Source organism: Mustela erminea, chromosome 9 (genome assembly GCF_009829155.1).
Source record: "Mustela erminea isolate mMusErm1 chromosome 9, mMusErm1.Pri, whole genome shotgun sequence".
In the NCBI taxonomy this organism is placed as follows: Eukaryota; Metazoa; Chordata; class Mammalia; order Carnivora; family Mustelidae; genus Mustela; species Mustela erminea.
The window spans coordinates 83,520,637-83,537,832 of record NC_045622.1 but is presented as its reverse complement, the minus strand read 5'-3'; the positions used below and the strand labels follow the sequence as shown (position 1 = coordinate 83,537,832).

The 17,196-nt window shown below is 35.7% G+C and overlaps 1 protein-coding gene and 1 pseudogene across 6 annotated transcripts in view; one reads left to right on the top strand and one right to left on the bottom strand.

Annotated features, from left to right (window-relative positions):
• The window catches only part of IMMP1L (inner mitochondrial membrane peptidase subunit 1), a 77,760-nt gene that overhangs the window by 11,807 nt on the left and 48,757 nt on the right, over positions 1-17,196 (top strand). For 4 of the 6 annotated variants that reach the window (XM_032359369.1, XM_032359370.1, XM_032359367.1 and 1 more), the window contains one exon: positions 8,629-8,740. The exons of the other annotated variants lie outside the window; for them this stretch is intronic. The gene's annotated coding sequence lies outside the window, so the exon portion shown is untranslated. The remainder of the gene's footprint in view (positions 1-8,628; positions 8,741-17,196) is intronic. 6 annotated transcript variants of the gene reach the window in all.
• Positions 11,061-11,725, bottom strand: LOC116599850 (annotated as a pseudogene).

Below are 17,196 nucleotides of genomic sequence, written 5' to 3'. Positions count from 1 at the left end.
GTTGCACCTGGATGGATCAGAACTCAGTATCCTCCTAAAGATAGCCCTTTATTTTGCCAATTTATGGATATTAGCATAAAAAATGAAGCCTGTTTCCTTTGCTGGTCAGAGTGACCAGGATGGTGAGAAAATGTGATAGGAAACAACTGGGATAGTAAGTTCAACATATCTAACCCAGAGACGAATGATTCTGAGTTTCCTAAGACCTATGTTAATCTGGTGAAAGGGAAATTAGACCCTTTGTTTCTCCAGAGCATGGAAATTTTAATTTCATTTAAGGTTAAAGAACTTTTTTAGGATTGTCTGGCACTGAAACAAGATCTTTAATAATTTAAAACTATTTGCTTTTAGAAATCTTTAGAATTTTATTGAATATGGCCTCCCAACGATGATCCATCCTAAGGCCTGGGACATGTGAACATGATTAGATACCACTTCCCCAATTATGTTGTCATATGGCACAGTTGACCTAAAGATGGGGAGACTGACCGTGTGAGTCTGAACTAATCATGAGAATTAAAAAAAAAAAAAAGAAAGAAAGAAAGAAAAGAAAAGAAAAAAGAAAGAAAGTATTCTCTAGCTGGTAAAGAAGAGAAAGTTAAAATACTTGAAGAATGTGACATGCTGAGTCTGAATATGCAGGGACCATGGAAAAAAGAATGCAGAACTCCTTAAGGAGATGAGAGATGCTCTCGGCTGACAGCAAATACGAAGAGGGAACCTTGGACCATTTCTCAGCTGCAAACAACAGGATTCTGCCATCAACCTAGAAAGGTTGGTAGTGGATTCCTCCCCAGTGACTCCAGGGATCTCTGCCTGATATCCTGATTTTTGATTTTGTGATATCCTGAGCAAAGAACCCAATCAAGACCGTCTATGCCGGTAATCTACAGAACAATAAGGTAATACATGGATGTTGATTAAAGAAAAAAAGATCCTGGGGCATCTGGGTGGCTCATTTGGTTAAGTGTCCGACTCTGGATTTCGACTCAGATCATGATCTTGGGGTTGTGGGATTGAGGCCTCAGTGCTGGGCATGGAGCCTGTTTAAGATTTTCTCTCTCTCCCTCCCTCTGCTCTTTCCCCAGCCTATCTCTCTCTCAAAAAAAAAAAAAAAAAAAAAAACAAACTTTAGAATTTTAATGTCACATTTTTACTTTTTATGTTTTTTTCTTTCCCCAAATGGAAAGTTTTAAAAAGTAGTTAGAGGGGGACGCCTGGGTGGCTCAGGCTCAGTTGGTTGGACGACTGCCTTCGGCTCAGGTCATGATCCTGGAGTCCCGGGATCGAGTCCCGCATCGGACTCCCAGCTCCATGGGGAGTCTGCTTCTCTCTCTGACCTACTCCTCGTTCATGCTCTCTCTCACTGTCTCTCTCTCAAGTAAATAAATAAAATCTTAAAAAAAAAATAATAAAAAAATAAAAAGTAGTTAGAGGTCATTTTGTATTATAGGCATACCTTGTTTTACTTTACCTTGCTTTATTGTACTTCACAGACAATGCATTTATTAAATTGAAGGTTTGTAGCAATCCAGCATTGAGAAAGAAAGTCCACTGGCACCATTTTCCAAGAGCATTTGCTCACTTCGTGTCTCTATGTCACATTTTGGTAGTTCTCGCAATATTTTAACCTTTTTCATTATTATTTGTTATGGTGAACTGTGATCAATGATCTTTGATGTTACTATTATAATTGTTTTGGAACACCACAAACTGTGCCCATATAAGACAGTGAATTTATTTTTGTTAATTTTATTTATTCATTTGAGAGAGAGAGAGAAAGGCAGAGAGGGCACAAGCAGGGGTAGAGGAAGAGAGAGAGGAAGAAGAGGACTCCCCACTGAGCTGGGGGCCTGACATAGGGCTCAATCCCAGGATCTGAAGATCATGACCCGAGTGAAGGCAAGCACGTCACCATCTGAGCCCCCCCGGGCACCACTAGGACAATGAATTTAACCAATAAATATGTGTGTTTTGCTTGCTCCCCGTCATTTTCCATCTCTCTGCATCTCCTTGGGCCTCCCGATTCTCTAAGACATGAAATTAGGCTAGTTAATAACCTGACAGTAGCCTCTAAGTGTTCAGGTGATAGGAAGAGTCCCACATCTCTCACTTTAAATCAAAAGCAGATATGAGTAAGCTTAGTGGGGAAGGCATGTTGAAAGCCGAGATATGCTGAAAGGTCTTTTGTGCCAAACAGTTAGCCAAGTTGTGATTGCAAAGGAAAATTCTTAGAAATTAAAAAGGCTACTCCTATGAGCAAACAAATGGCAAGAAAGTGAAACAGCCTCATGGCTGACATGGAGAAAGTTTTAGTGGTTTGGATAGAAGATTAAAATAGCCTCAACAGGGCACCTGGGTGGCTGAGTGGGTTAAGCCGCTGCCTTCGGCTCAGGTCATGATCTCAGGGTCCTGGGATCGAGTTCCGCATCGGGCTCTCTGCTCAGCAGGGAGCCTGCTTCCTCCTCTCTCTCTCTCTGCCTGCCTCTCTGCCTACTTGTGTTCTCTCTGTCAAATAAATAAATAAATAAATATTTTAAAAAAATAGCCTCAACATTTTTTAAGCTACAGTGTAATCAAGAGCAAGGCCTTAATTCTCTTCAATTCTGTGAAGGCTGAGGGAGATGAGGAAGCTGCAGAAGAAAGGTTTGAAGCCAGATGAGGTTGGTTCATGAGGTTTGAAGAATGAAGCTGTTTTTATAACATAAAAGTACATGGTGAACAGCAAGTATTACAGAAGATCTAGCTGAGATCATTAACAATGGTGGCTAAGATAAAATACAGATTTTCAATGTAGACATCGATGAAATAGCCTTCTATTTTAAGAAGATACCATTTAGGTCTTTCATAGGTAGAGGAAGTCAATGTCTGGTTTCAAAGCTTCTAATCTTTTAGGGGCTAATACAGTTAGTGACTTGAAGCCGAATGCTTATTTATCATTCTGAAAAATCTTAGGGGCTTTAAGAATTATGTTAAGTCTATTTTACCTGTGCTCTGTAAAGTGAACAACAAGCCCTGGATGACAGCACATCTATCTACAGCATAGTTTACTGAATATTTCAAGTTCACAGTTGAGACTTCCTGCAAAAAAAGATTTCAAAGTGTCACTGCTCATTGATGATATATCTGGTCACCCAAGAGCTCTTACAGAGATGTGCAATGAGATTGTTTTCATGCCTGCTAACACAGCATCCATTCTGCAGCCCATGGATCAAGGGCTAATTTCAACTTTCAAGTCTTATTATTTAAGAAATATATTTCATAAGGTTGTAACTGTGATAGTGATTCTTCTGATGGATTTGGGCAAAGTAAATGGAAAGCCTTTTGGAAAGCCTTCAACATTCTAGATGCCATTAAGAATCTTCATGATTCATGGGAACAGGTCAGTATGTCATTAACAAGGGTTTGGAAGAAGTTTGATTCCAACGCTCATGATTGACTTAGGGTTTCAAACCTTCAGTGGAGGAAGTAACTACAGATGTGGTGGAAATAGCAAGAGAACCAGAATTAGAAGTAGAGCCTGAAGACATGACCAAATTGCTGCAGTGTCATGATAAAACCTGAATGGATAAGGAGTTTCTTCTTATGAATGAACAAAGAAAGTGGTTTCTTGAGATGGAATCTCCTTTTGGTGAATATACTGTGAAGATTGTTAAAATGACAATAGGATTTATAAAGTCGCACAAACTTAGCTGATAAAGCAGTGGCAGAAAAGGATTAACTCTAATTTTGCAAGTTCTACTATGGGTAAAAGGCTATCAAATGGTATTGCATGCTACAGAGGAATCATTCATGAAAGGAATAATCAAGCTATGTGGCCGACTTCATTGTGTTGCTTAAGGAAATTGCCATAGCCACCCCAGTCTTCAACAAACAGCACCCTGATCAACACTGAAGCAGCACACTCCGCCAGCAAAAGGATTATAGCTCACCAAAAGCTCAGATGATGGTTAGCATTTTTTAGCAATAAACTATTTTTAAGTTAAGGTATGTATGTTTTTTAGACATCTATTACACACTTAATAGACTACAGTATAATGTAAATGTAACTTTTATATGCCCTGGAATATCCAAAACTTAATTTGAGTCACCTTATTGTGAAACTTGCTTTATTGTCGTGGTTTGGAACTGAGCCTGCAGTATCTCTGAGGTATGTAATTTTATCATTCTTCATAATGAAGTATTTGAAAATAAGGTTTTAGTTGTATTCTGAGGTTAAATTTGTTTTAAAAATAAAGCAAATCATATTCCCTTTTTCTATTAAGATTTCCTAAATGAATTCATACAGAATTAACGAATTACTATCATGTGATGATCATTTTCCCTCCCTAAGCTTTGGAATGTATTCATTTTAGACCTTACAGTAATTGTCATGATTCTCTAATTGAAATAGTTGTGTCAAACCTCTTAGGTAGCTCAAGGTCTTGAGGCCCCCCCCCTTTATAAGGAAAAACTTTTTGTGGTAAAATTTACTATTTTGATTATTTCTAAGTGTACAATTCAGTGCTATTAGGTATATTTACAGTGTTTTATAAACGTTGCTACTACCTGTTTTCAGAACTTTTCCATCATCCCAAACAATCTCCCTGTTGAGTAATAGCTCCCCATTCCTCCATTGCCTGGCCTCTAGTAACTTTTATTCTACTTTCTGTCACTATGAGTTTGCCTGTCTAGATACGTCATATAAATGGAATCATGTATTTGTTCTTTGTTAGTGTTTGCATAATGTTTTTCACTTAGCATAGCTTTTTTTAGAGTTCATCCATCTTACATCATACACCAAAACTTCATTTCTTTTTGTGGTTAATTAATATTTCATTGTTCATATATAGCACATTTGTTGATCCATACATTTTCTTTCTTAAAGATTTATTTATTTATTTTTGAGAGAGAATGGGGGAGAGCCAGAGGAAAGGAATCCCAAGCAGACTGCACACTGAGCAGAACCTGCCATGATGCTCAGTCTAACCACCCATGAGAGCATGACCTGAGCGGAAACCAAGAGTTGGATGCTCAACCAACTAAGCCATTCAGGAATCCCGATCCATACATTTTTTGATAAGACACTAGTACAAGTATCTGTTAGAGTCTTTCCTATCAGTTCCTTTAGATATATACCTGTCTAAAGGTGGAAGTAGTGGATTTGGGATCCAGGAATGGAATTGCTGGATCATATGATAAATCTACCTTTAACTTTGTGAGGAACTGTGGGAGTGTTTTCCACAGTAGCTGATCCAATTTGCATTCTCATTAATAATGCACCGGGGTTCCAGTTTCTCTCTATGCTCAGCAACTTTTGTTGTTTTCTGTTTTTTGAATAATAGTTACCCTATTGTGTTTGAAGTGGTATCTGATTATGGTTTTGGTTTGTATTGTCCGACTGATTTGTGATGTTGGCATCTTTTGCAGTCTAGGTAGACTGAAAATTGTCCTAGTTTTCTGGTGCTGATTTTTTGCTTAACAGTTCCTTCCTCAATTTATCTGTTTCTCTTGCATTTTACAATAAGCAGCAAGGAGAAACCAGTACACACCTTTAACACTTTGCTTGGAAATCTCCTCAGCTAAATATACAAATTCATTGCTTACAAGTACTGCTTTTCACTCAATGGTAGAGCACATTTCGGCCCAAGTTTTCTGCTACTTTATAATGAGGATTGTCTTCCCTCTAGCATTCAATAACATGTCCCTCATTTCCTTCTTGAGACTTTACCAGAAGCCCTTTTAACACTCATATTTCTACAACATTCTGATTCTGACAATATATGTAGTCTGTAAGATGATGGGTTTCTCTGCCATTCTGTCTACTACCTTCAGAACCTTTACCAGGATTTCTTAAATATGTCTGTTTCTACCAGCAGCCTCTTAAGTCAATCTGCCAACAGTCTTCAATTTTTTTTTTTTTTATGTTTAGGTGTGTGTTAGAGCAACGTTCCACTTCCCAGTACCAAAATCTGGATTAATTTCCTAGGATTTCCATAATGAATTACTACAAACTTAGTGGCTTAAAACAAAGAAATTTTTACTTGTCAGTTTTGGAAACCAGAAGTTCAAAATTAAGGTGTCAGCAGAACCATGTTTGTTCCAAAGCCTCATTGGGAGAATCCTTCTTTGCTTCTTCTAGTTTCTCGTGGCTGCTGTTGTGCCTTGGCTTGTGACAACATAATTCCAACCTCTGCCTCCATTTTTATTGTCTTTCTCTATGTCTCTATATGTCCTTTTCCGTCTCCTATAAGGGCATGCTCATTGGATTTAGGGCCTGTCATGATCTTATGTTGATCTTTATTGTAATTTTTTCTGCAGAAACCCTACATTCCAATAAAGTCACATTCTGAAATTCTTGGTGGCTATGAATTCAGAGGGGAGGGAGGAACACTACCCAACTCACTATAGTCTCTTTTTAAGTAATTATATTATAAATGTATTATAAACTATTCATAATTTTTTAAAAAATCAATATTTGTATGTGATATTTTATTATGAGATTATTTTTTACTATACTAATACCATTAATGTTAATATTCATATGAGAGTCCTGAATAGGGAAATCACTCTTCTTTTCAGACTTGACAATCTATATTAGAAGTAAGGGTTTATTTCATGTATCTTTGCTTTTTAATGAGAATAGTGTGCATATGTGCATGGACACACATTAATAAAAAGCTCTAAAGTTCTGTTGACTTTAAGAAGTTTGTTACTCAGTATTTATTCATACGGTCATGGTGAGATCCTAAATCACCTTTTTATTAGAACAGTGGTGATCACACACTGAGTGTGTGAGGTTAAATTTTCTTGAGTTTTTGAGAGTTTCAATATTGACTCCAAAATGTTCAGTGAGTTCTTCAAGTACGTAAATCAGAGAAAGAATATTTTTATAAGTAGCAGCAATATAAGTTTATTGAGTTTCCAGTCAGGTTAGATTGTTAAGAGCAAGGACAGTGCCTATAAATGGGGAAAGAGTATATTTAAGCAGAGTGTTGCAGAAAAAACTCACTTTTAAGGGTTCTAACATAAAAGAGGAAAAGACGGTAGGATCATAGAGGGAGGAGTTTGAGTAAAACAAAAATTGATATTGAAACAAATGTACTAGAAAGAGGAAAGATAGACTGGTAGAAATAAGTATCACAGAAAGTGAAATGTGCAAAAGCAAAACCAAGAAATAGGATAAGAGAAAGACTTTAAGGAGGGCAAAGTATAACAAATAATGCTGTGGGGGTGCCTGGGTGGCTCAGTGGTTTAAAGCCTCTACCTTCAGCTCAGGTCATGATCTTAGGATCCTGGGATTGAGACCCGCATCGGGCTCTCTGCTCGGGGGAGACTGCTTCCCTCCCACCCACCCACCTCCCAACCTGCCTCTCTGCCTGCTTGTGATGTCTGTCAAATAAATAAAATCTTTTTTTTAAGATTTAAGAAATAATGCTGTGAATAATGTAATGTTAAAGGGTAGAAGATTCATACATCAGTTTATTTTGACTTCATTAAAATTAACTGTAATTGTTAGAGAATCACTGTAGTCTTGCTATCATATACTGAAATCAAGCTTTTCATATTATTTTGCCAGAAAAAAATAGTAGGAACCATTTTACATATTATTCATTAAATTTCAAATAAATATATTCATATACAATATATTGATTTGTGATCATGTGCATTATGTAAATTATATGTAATCATGTATATTTCAAGATGAATATTCATGTTATCTTTTAATGGCAAAATTTTATTTTTCAGTGTAGACACTGAAATGTTGCATGTAAACAATATGAAGCAAACTGTTTAACATCTCAAATAGAAGTGAAAATAAATCTTTATTTTGAAGTAAAATTGACATACAGTATCCTGTTAGCTTCAGGTATACATCATAGTAATTTGATATATTATACGTTATGAAATGGTAAGTCTAGTTATCTGTCACCAAAGTTACTGCAATCTTTTTGACTATGTTCTCTACACTCTATATTATATCCCCATGATTTACTTATTCTGTAACAGAAAGTTCATTTTATAATTTGAAAAAATTTTTTTTCAGTCTTAAGAATGGACATGGAGATATTTTAGTTGACTAGGAGGCAATTTTGACATCCAAGATAGTTTCAAACATAGTATGTTTTTCTATTGTCACATTTTAACTCATCACAGTTTTTCTGCATTATCATGTGCATTACTTGCATTCAGTAAATGTTTGACTAATCAGTCTTAGCAGATCTGCATTACATACTACTTCTCTGCTGCCTTTTCATTGTTAAAATTAACTTCAAATATTCATGCGGACATGTAGAAATGACTTTATGTCCTTTTACTTGTAAATTATTTAGAGTTTGATATATTAGAACTGTACATGTTTGACTTATCAACTCCTTTAAGTCCTTGATCACAGTTCTCTCTAGTTTGATATGTCATCCATTTACTTCTGCTTAAATTTTTTGGTGGATAAAGGGCTTTAATATTCTGGGGTATTTTTAATTGCTTTATGCAAAGTATTATCATAGAGCTGATTCAAAATCCCATCGACCCACTAAGAGGAATGTATACCTTAACAACTAAGAGACATTTAGTCGTACTGTATACTAAGTCAACACAACATGGCTGAGGAAATCCTTTACCTAATACAATTTTGATTTCCTGCTTTAGGAATCCTGAAATTGTGGATTACCCAAAAATACTTTGAGACATGCTTTAGATGTTTTTTCTGGAAGCCTTGCAGCTGCCCTAAAAATTGAATGTATTGTAGAACAGACCTATGGTAAGTGGTTGTTTTTTTTTTTTCTCCTTCTTCTTTTTCTTCTGTCGGTTTCATGTTCATATTAAGTCTTAGGAATGTTGTAATGCTGCTCCCTGCTGGACAAAGTGTAATTTTTTAAAGTTGGCACTTAATAGATGGGCAAATAACTGGTTAGCTGGGTCCACTAAAGAGGGTGCATTCATAGAAAAACAACAGTATACAATAAAAGCAACTTTATTATCATAATGGGTGATACCATTGTGATTGTGTTGGTATCTGGAGTATGATGAAGGTGCTGATGGTTTTGTTTCTAAATTTCATTGTCTGCTTGTATAGTGACATCTACAAGTTAAAACAAACATACGTTGAAAGATGCTTATAGGTGATGGGATTTCCTAAATTGTATGCATATAGTGTTTATAGTTGAAGTCAGTTTCTTCTTCTTATTATTTTTTGTAATTTAATTTCCCATACTTTTGTTTTTCCAAAGGAAATATTTAAAACAGCTCCAGTATAATTTAAGTTAGGCATTATTGGATCTATTTTGAATGAATCACCCTATGCTATACTTTATTCAGTGGACTTTAAGTGTAACTTGCTTTGTATATCCATCCTATAATCCAGCTATCATGTTTTCTAGTACACACAGTGAAATATTTACACAGAGTAACATTAGGTTGGACCTCAAGTGTCATATCTATGTCCATCCTATTATGAAACCTCATACTGTGTGCATACACAAGTGCTCCCAAAATTATTAGAAAAGGTTAGAAAATTGTCAGGAATGTGTTAAGAAGAGTGTTTTTCTTCTTTCTGATGAGCTATAATACAGTTTTTGGAGTGCAGCCTGTGTAAAATTACGTAGATTTTTTTTGATGTAATATAGATTTTTTTTTAAAGGAAACATACATTTCATTGAAAAGAAGAAAAAGTAACAAACAATATAGAGCTAAGCAAATATTTAATAGGATAGCTATTCTTATATTCTTTAATGGGTTGGTACCTTTTTTGTAGCCATTGGAAAAGCCTGTGAAATTCACTGTTAATTAGGATTGTGGAGAATTAGGCATAGTAACACTTCTTTATTATCAAATATTACAATAAGAATTAGAAATGTAGACAAGAAAATAAATTGTTAGCAAAAAGAGGAACCCTGTTTTCCTTCTCTGTAAGAATATGTTATTTCAGAAAGCATACCATTTTAAACTTATTATAAAACATAACATCGTATAGAAACATAAATGTAGGGGTGCCTGGATGGCTCAGTTGGTTGTGTCTGCCTTCAGCGTAGGTCACGATCCCATGAATCCTAGGATCAAGCCCTGCATTGTGCTCCCTGCTAAGGGGGGAGTCTCTTTCTCCCTCTTACCCTATCCCCTGCTTGTGGTCTCTCCTCTCTCACTCTCTCTCAAATAAGTAAATAAAATCTTAAAAAAAATGTGTAGTAAAAGGAATAAATATAAAGTAAGCATCCATGTTACCGTAAATCATCACTGGCATCCCAGAAACCCTTGATATAATCTTCCTATTTTAAAAAAGTAATGAATGTCCTGAAATTTGTGGTAATTATTTATATAGTCTCTATATAGTTTTTATCATTTTTATGTGTATTTCTCAACAATATGTTCACTTTTTCTCTTGTTAATCTTTATGGAATCACGTGTATTTTTGGTAAACAATTTAATATTTTTATTAGAAATGTTTTTGAAAAAAAAAAAAAAAGAAATGTTTTTGTTATTTTGGAAGAGAAGTATATAAAGAATTAGAGATCTCAATGTAAATAAAGTCAGAGAGGACTCTCTTCAGTGTACTGGGGAGCTTAGGGACAGAAGGAGTTTAAGAAATGTAGATGTAGTGGGGCGCCTGGGTGGCTCAGTGGGTTAAGCCGCTGCCTTCGGCTCATGTCATGATCTCAGGGTCCTGGGATTGAGTTCCGCATCGGGTTCTCTGCTCAGCAGGGAGCCTGCTTCCCACTCTCTCTCTGCCTGCCTTTCCGTCTACTTGTGATTTCTCTCTGTCAAATAAATAAATAAAATCTTTAAAAAAAAAAAAAGTAGGTGTAGCAACAATTAAGGTGGAATCAAGATGCCTGTGGACAGGCTTGTGGCTTTTCACAGTAAGTGGGAGACTGGAAAGATGGCTAGGAAGGGACAGCATTCTTCAGGAAAGGGTATAAGGTTAGGGGTGGATGGGTCCTGTCAAAGTGCAGTTAGAGAACATTGGGGGAAAACAGGTGAGTTGTCTAGTGTGTACTGCTTGTGGACTCCAAACCTGATACTGTCACTGTTCTTACATTGTATTTCTTAGAACAAGTCTAGGGGCAGAAGCTCAGAACCCCTTCTCAGTAGGGATGGAGGCCACCCTGTTGCTGCTGCTGCGGCCACTGCTTAGCCCCCTCTACTGCATGGTGAATGGTGGAGGAAATTCTCAGCAACATATGGCCCAGGCCTTGCAGCAACATGGAGGTCCAGCTGGAGCAGCCCCCTGAGTACTTGCTTTGGACCAGGTCCTGAGAATCACAGCTCATGGGAGTAGAGCTTGTAGAATGTGGCTTTGATGTTAGGCTGCCAAAGAAGTTCCAGTGGTTTTGCTTCCGTGCATTGAAGTTGATGAGAGTGATGTCCTTTTTGTGCTTGGTATTCTCCTGGCCTGGGCCATATAACAGTACTATTCCTGCTGGGGTCCAGCTCTTCCCAAAATCCAGTACCATCAGGCATGTGTCATCTTCCAACAGCTGGAAGAAGTCCTTGCTTTCCATAAAGGTCCCATCCTCCTCTAGAACCAGTGTTAGCACTTCAGTCAGCTCAAGGGTCTCTATCGCCTTATCCAGCAGTTCTTGGTAGTTGGCAGCTTTGATCACAAAGCCAGAAAGGTGGCTGGGGGTAGTGGAGCTGAGGTCCAGACACAATGGCTAAATTCGGAGCTCTTATTAGATACTGACCAAAGACTGGCGCCTGTGACTGCCTCTGCGCTTTCCTTCAGAGTGGTACTTGCCTGCCACACCATGATCCTGACATGGCTATGGGGTGACAAGTGGTGTATCAGGCAGCATGGGACATGGGTGATCAGCTGGTAAGTGCCGTTGTCTGGAATCATATGTATTCTTCCTTCTTTTATTCAGCATTATGTTTTGAAGATCATGTATGTATTTGCAAGTAATATTCATTCCTTTTCATCATTGTACATTATTCATTGGAAATGACTATGACAGATTTCAATTAGGCTATTGCTGGTGGATATTTGGGTTGTTTCTAGTGTTTGGCTATTATAAATGACATTGCCATGAATGTTCTTTTATATATCATATGTTTTTATCTGTGTCAGTTAGAAAAAGTAATGTATTTTCAGCTTAAAGGTAATTGATTATATGGTATTTTAAATTAATTTAAATGAGTATCTGAGAAATTTGTTATATCCTGAAAGTAACACATATTAAATATTGGAAAAGATTCTGAAGTGATTATAATTTCTTTTACTCTAGGCCTTAAGCGTGTAGTATAGTGGCATATGGTTTGTGATAGTCTCAAAATAGTGTATGTGTAGTTAGATATATAGATCTAGTGAAGAAATAGATTGTAAGACTTAAGGTAATAACTCTGGTTTACTTTATTACTTCATTCATTCTGTTAACTATCATGTCGTATTTTTTATAACTCCTTCGCTTTACTGATGAAGAAACTAAGGAGGTCTAGAGGGATTGAGTCACTTGGACAAGGTTATTTAGCCAGTCAGAGCTAGAAACCAGATCAACTTGTCTACTTGGCAGTCACGATTTAAAGAAAACAAAGGGAAAAGTGAAATTAGGGTATTTTCTTGAATGTGTCCAGCCCTTTAAGTTGAAAATTTCCCTGACTAGCTTTCAAAAATTATCAGATATTCTTTTGACTGTTAACCAAGAATTGGCTTAGGACAGAGAATTCCATGTTTGAAGCTTCCAAAATGTTACCACTCTTTTATCACAGTTCATCTTCTAAAAGACAGGTGTAGTAGTATATTCTAACTTGGAGAATTTTACTTTGAGTGAGTCCTCATTCATTAGGCCTTATTAACAGATGGTATATTTCTTATCTGTTCATTTTATGGATAATTGAATCTTATCCTTTATGTGCCAAAACTTGTTTTGTAGGAACATTTTTTTCAAAATGTTTCTAAAAGAAAATTTAACCTGTTTTCTTAAACAGAACAAATGGAGTATAATTTAAGGTTTTTTTCTTATTTGTTTGCTTGTTTGTTTTTATGGCCCAGAGTTGTCATTATGAACCTCAGTCCCTTCACGTAATTTATGTGATTTCCTCAGAAGCTTTTGCTATGTAGGACCGTTCTTCTAAATTGTCCTAAACTGATATGTTTTTATGTCCTGGGTTCTACTTGTAATGTGTGGCATTTGTTTTGTTTTGTGTTTTACTTTTGTTACATAATTCTTGTCTTGCTGTCTGCATTATATTGACTCTAATACTAAAATCAACATTTGCATAACATATGTTGTTTAGATGAGAGCTTAAGTATGGTTCTGCTGTATGGTAAGTATGGTACTGACTAAGGGCACAGAAGGTATGGCAGGTTTTTAAAATTTACATTGGGTTCATCAACTAGGCTAGCCAGTTTGTTTGAGAGGACTGAGATTATCTGACAGCTGATTTCTGAGCAGTGGAAATGCAGCGTAGATTGCATATACCTGTGCATCCTTATTTGGGGAATAAAAAGTATCATGTACACATTTTCTTATAAAATACTGAAACTGAAACTGGAGTTGCTTAAGGATTCCTTCAAATGGGAAGTCCAATGCACTTAAGTCAGTGTTTCCTAATTATAAAATATTTGATAGGATGAGCTTCGAAATGAAACAATGTATTAGATGACACTGCCATTTGAAAATGGTAGTCATAAAAATTAAACCACCTTTGGGGTGTCTGGGTGGCTCAGTGGGTTAAGCCTCTGCCTTCGGGTCAGGTCCTAGGATTGAACCCCACATGGGGCTCTGTGCAGGGAGCCTGCTTCCCCCCTCTCTCTCTGCCTGCCTCTCTGACTACTTATGATCTCTCTCTCTGTCAAATAAATAAATAAAATCTTAAAAAAATAATAATTAAACCACCTTTGAAATGATAGATTTTTCAAGGACAATATAGAAGTAACACAGATTTGGTTTCATGAAAACATAGTACTTCAGGAAAACATTCGTTTCAAAGTGAAATGCATTTGACTGCTTACCCAATTATAAACTACTGAATATTAATTAAAAAAAAAAACAAAAGCCAGAAATGGGAAAGTATATTTGGTTTTTGGATCACAGGAGATAATTGGGAAAGATAAATAATTGCCATCACAGTACATTAGGCATATGATGATTTCCTATGTCAGTGAGGTTTTTGTTAAAATTTGAAAATTCCTTTGTTTTAAAACTTACATGAACCGATTTTACATGTACAATTGGGGATAAAACAAACAAAGAATGTGGAGTTTTTTTTGCAATGAGAACATCTTTGGGAATTGCCTTATAAACAAAATATCTTAGAGGCCCAAAGAGAGGAACAGCTTTACCTAGGATACATCCGAGATATATCTGTAGTGGAAGGGCAAAATGATACAACGCCCATGGAAGACAAATGGGCGATTTCTGGAGAAAGACCAATGCATTTACACATTGGTCTTCATACCAATTGCAAAACTTTATTGCAGATGTACTTGTGTACTCATGTAATAATGTATGTATAGGAGTTTTTGCTGTAGCATTTTGTAGTAACCAGAGATTAGAAACACCCCTAATGTCTATCAGTAGGGTACTGGTTAAATGAACTGTGGCATAGCTACACAATAAAATACAACTAAGAAAAAAGAAAAAGGATGTTTTCTCTATGCAGATTTAGAAAGTTTTGAAACATACATTGGTATTTTAAAAGAGCAAAGTTCGGGGTACCTGTCTGGCTCAGTCAGTAGAGTGTGCCACTTCTGGTTTCAGGGTGGTGGGTTTAAGCCCCACATTGGGTGTAGAGCTTACTTTAAAAAAAATCTTAAAAAAATAAAAGGACAGGGGTGCCCGGCTGGCTTCGTTGGTTAAGTGTCTGCCTTTGACTCAGGTCATGATCCCAGGGTCCCAGGATCTAGTCCTGCATCAGGCTCCATGCTCGGCAGGTAGCCTGCTTCTCCCTCTTCCCTCACCCCACTCATGCTCTCTTTTTCTCAAATAAATAAATAAATAAAAATTTAAGAAGGGTAAAGTTCAGTGTTTTAATAAACTACCTTTTGCATGAAGAATGAAGAGGATAAAAATATGTATTTGTATTTGCTTATATTTGCAAAAAATAAAATTTGGAAGGTTTTCTAAAATTTAAGTCCTGTATGTGAATGGGTGAGGAAAATGGAGTAGATAGGAGTTTAACTGTATATCAAGTAGATTGCTTTTAGTTTTTGAATATTGTTTGAATATTGCTTGAATATTGTTACTCATTAAAAATAGTTTTGTATTGGGATGCCTGGGTGGCTCAGTGGGTTAAGCCTCTCGCATTGGGCTCTCTGATCAGCAGGGAGCCTGCTTCCCCCTCTCTCTGTCTATCTCTCTGCCTACTTGTGATCTCTGTCAAATAAATGAATAAAATACTTTTAAAAAGTATTGTTTTATTTGTAAATCAAATGAGAGGGAAGGAAAGGGGTAAGTCTGCTATATTTACCACTAAATTAGCTCATTTTACCCCTTTATCCTCAGAGCCTCATAGATAGTAAGCCCTGTAATCTTTAGAGGATCTCTTTTAGCTTATTTCTTTAAGTATTTTTTCCATATGAGAAAAACAGTATTGTAGCTCCTGTATGGATTCTGGTATAGAAATAAAGGAAAATATTTAAGTGGCAGGTAATGAGATACATTGTTTGGTTTATCATAGTATCATGAAATTTCATTTTGTTTTTATGATACTGTTATTAAAGAATTATATTTTCTTTAGCTTCATTGAAAAATAAAATGAAATTTTTCAAGAGAGTCCTATAATTAGGTAATAAGCTTTCATAATTAACAAATAAAAGTTTATGAAATTCGAAGGCAAGGGGGAAAACAGCAAACATACGTATTCTTTATACTGCCTTGTCCTGTGTGGTACTTTGTTTTCTCATTTAAGGGCAAATGTTCAGTCCTGAGATTATTTTAGCTCTGTTTTTAAAGCAACAGCAGCAACTCTTCACAGAAAGGCCAGATACCTCTGAAAATATGGTATTAGAGGTTAGGGGGTTGCAGGAGGTAATAGGGTGAGTGGCTTTTGCTCTTCCATTTAAAAGAGTCCAGGCATTTGTCTCAGCTATTGAGTTGAAAATTTGATTATTCAAATAAGTATAAGAATGTTTAGTTTTCACCTTCAGATTTTATGTCAGTTTCTAGATTTCCTATAACAAGGATTTTGACTACCTTTGTATAGTGTATATTTGTGTGTAAAACTACCTTTTTGAAGAAAGCTGTATATACAGAGAAGTGCAGATACTAAAAATAGGTAGCTCAGTGAATTTTCTAGAAGCCAAATAACCCATGTAACCAGCACCCAGATAAAGAAAAGAACATTATATATGTATTTTGTATTGTATAGATAGAATTATACAATAGAATTTTTTTATGTCTGGTTTCCTTTACTCAGTATCATGTCTTGAGATTCATCTGCGTTGTTGCATGTGGTTGTGGTTGGTTCATTTTCATTGCTCCTTTCGACCTTATCACTTTTTTTTTATCCATTCTGTTAGTGGACATTTGGATGGTTTTCCATATAACATTACTATAAGCATTCTAATACATATTTCTTGATTAATGTGTTTGCATATTTATTTTGTGGATGTCTGTCAGTAGAGTAGTGGTTAAATGAACTATGGCATATCTATAAAATGAAATACTCTACAGCTATAAAAAAGGAAAGGTGTTCTCTAGATATATTTGAAAATTATTTTTAAAAGCTTTTTAATTATTTTGATCTTAATAAGATTTTTTTGTTAGCATCCATCTGTGTACACATTATGGACATTCATAAGGCTTTGATACTTTATTATTCAGAAATATTTTAGATATGTTCTAATTACATGCTATTATATTACAGAAAAATGTTTTTATATGCTCTGGTATTTTAGTTTTTATCTTGCGGTAATGTATATTATAAACTTCAGGATTATTGTATTTTTTAATTTTGCATTTATATTTTGTAATGAGGTAATTGCCTATTCAAAGATGTATTTTGTCTCTGATCACAGTGCTGAAATTAAAGGCAATTGTACTTGACTGTTAACTAAGCACTTAGGTATTTTTCACTTGTCATTACACTTTTTAGTTTAAAGCATCAAATTAAATATTATTTTGCCATGGCTTTTATTTTAATTCATGCATTTAAAAACTGGAATTCAGATAAAAGATAGTTTCAAAATAAATTCAGTATATTATTTATGAGTGGAGCAACACATTAGCATTGGGTTCACAATAGATCATATCGCTTTTATTCCATCTTACAAGCTTAGCA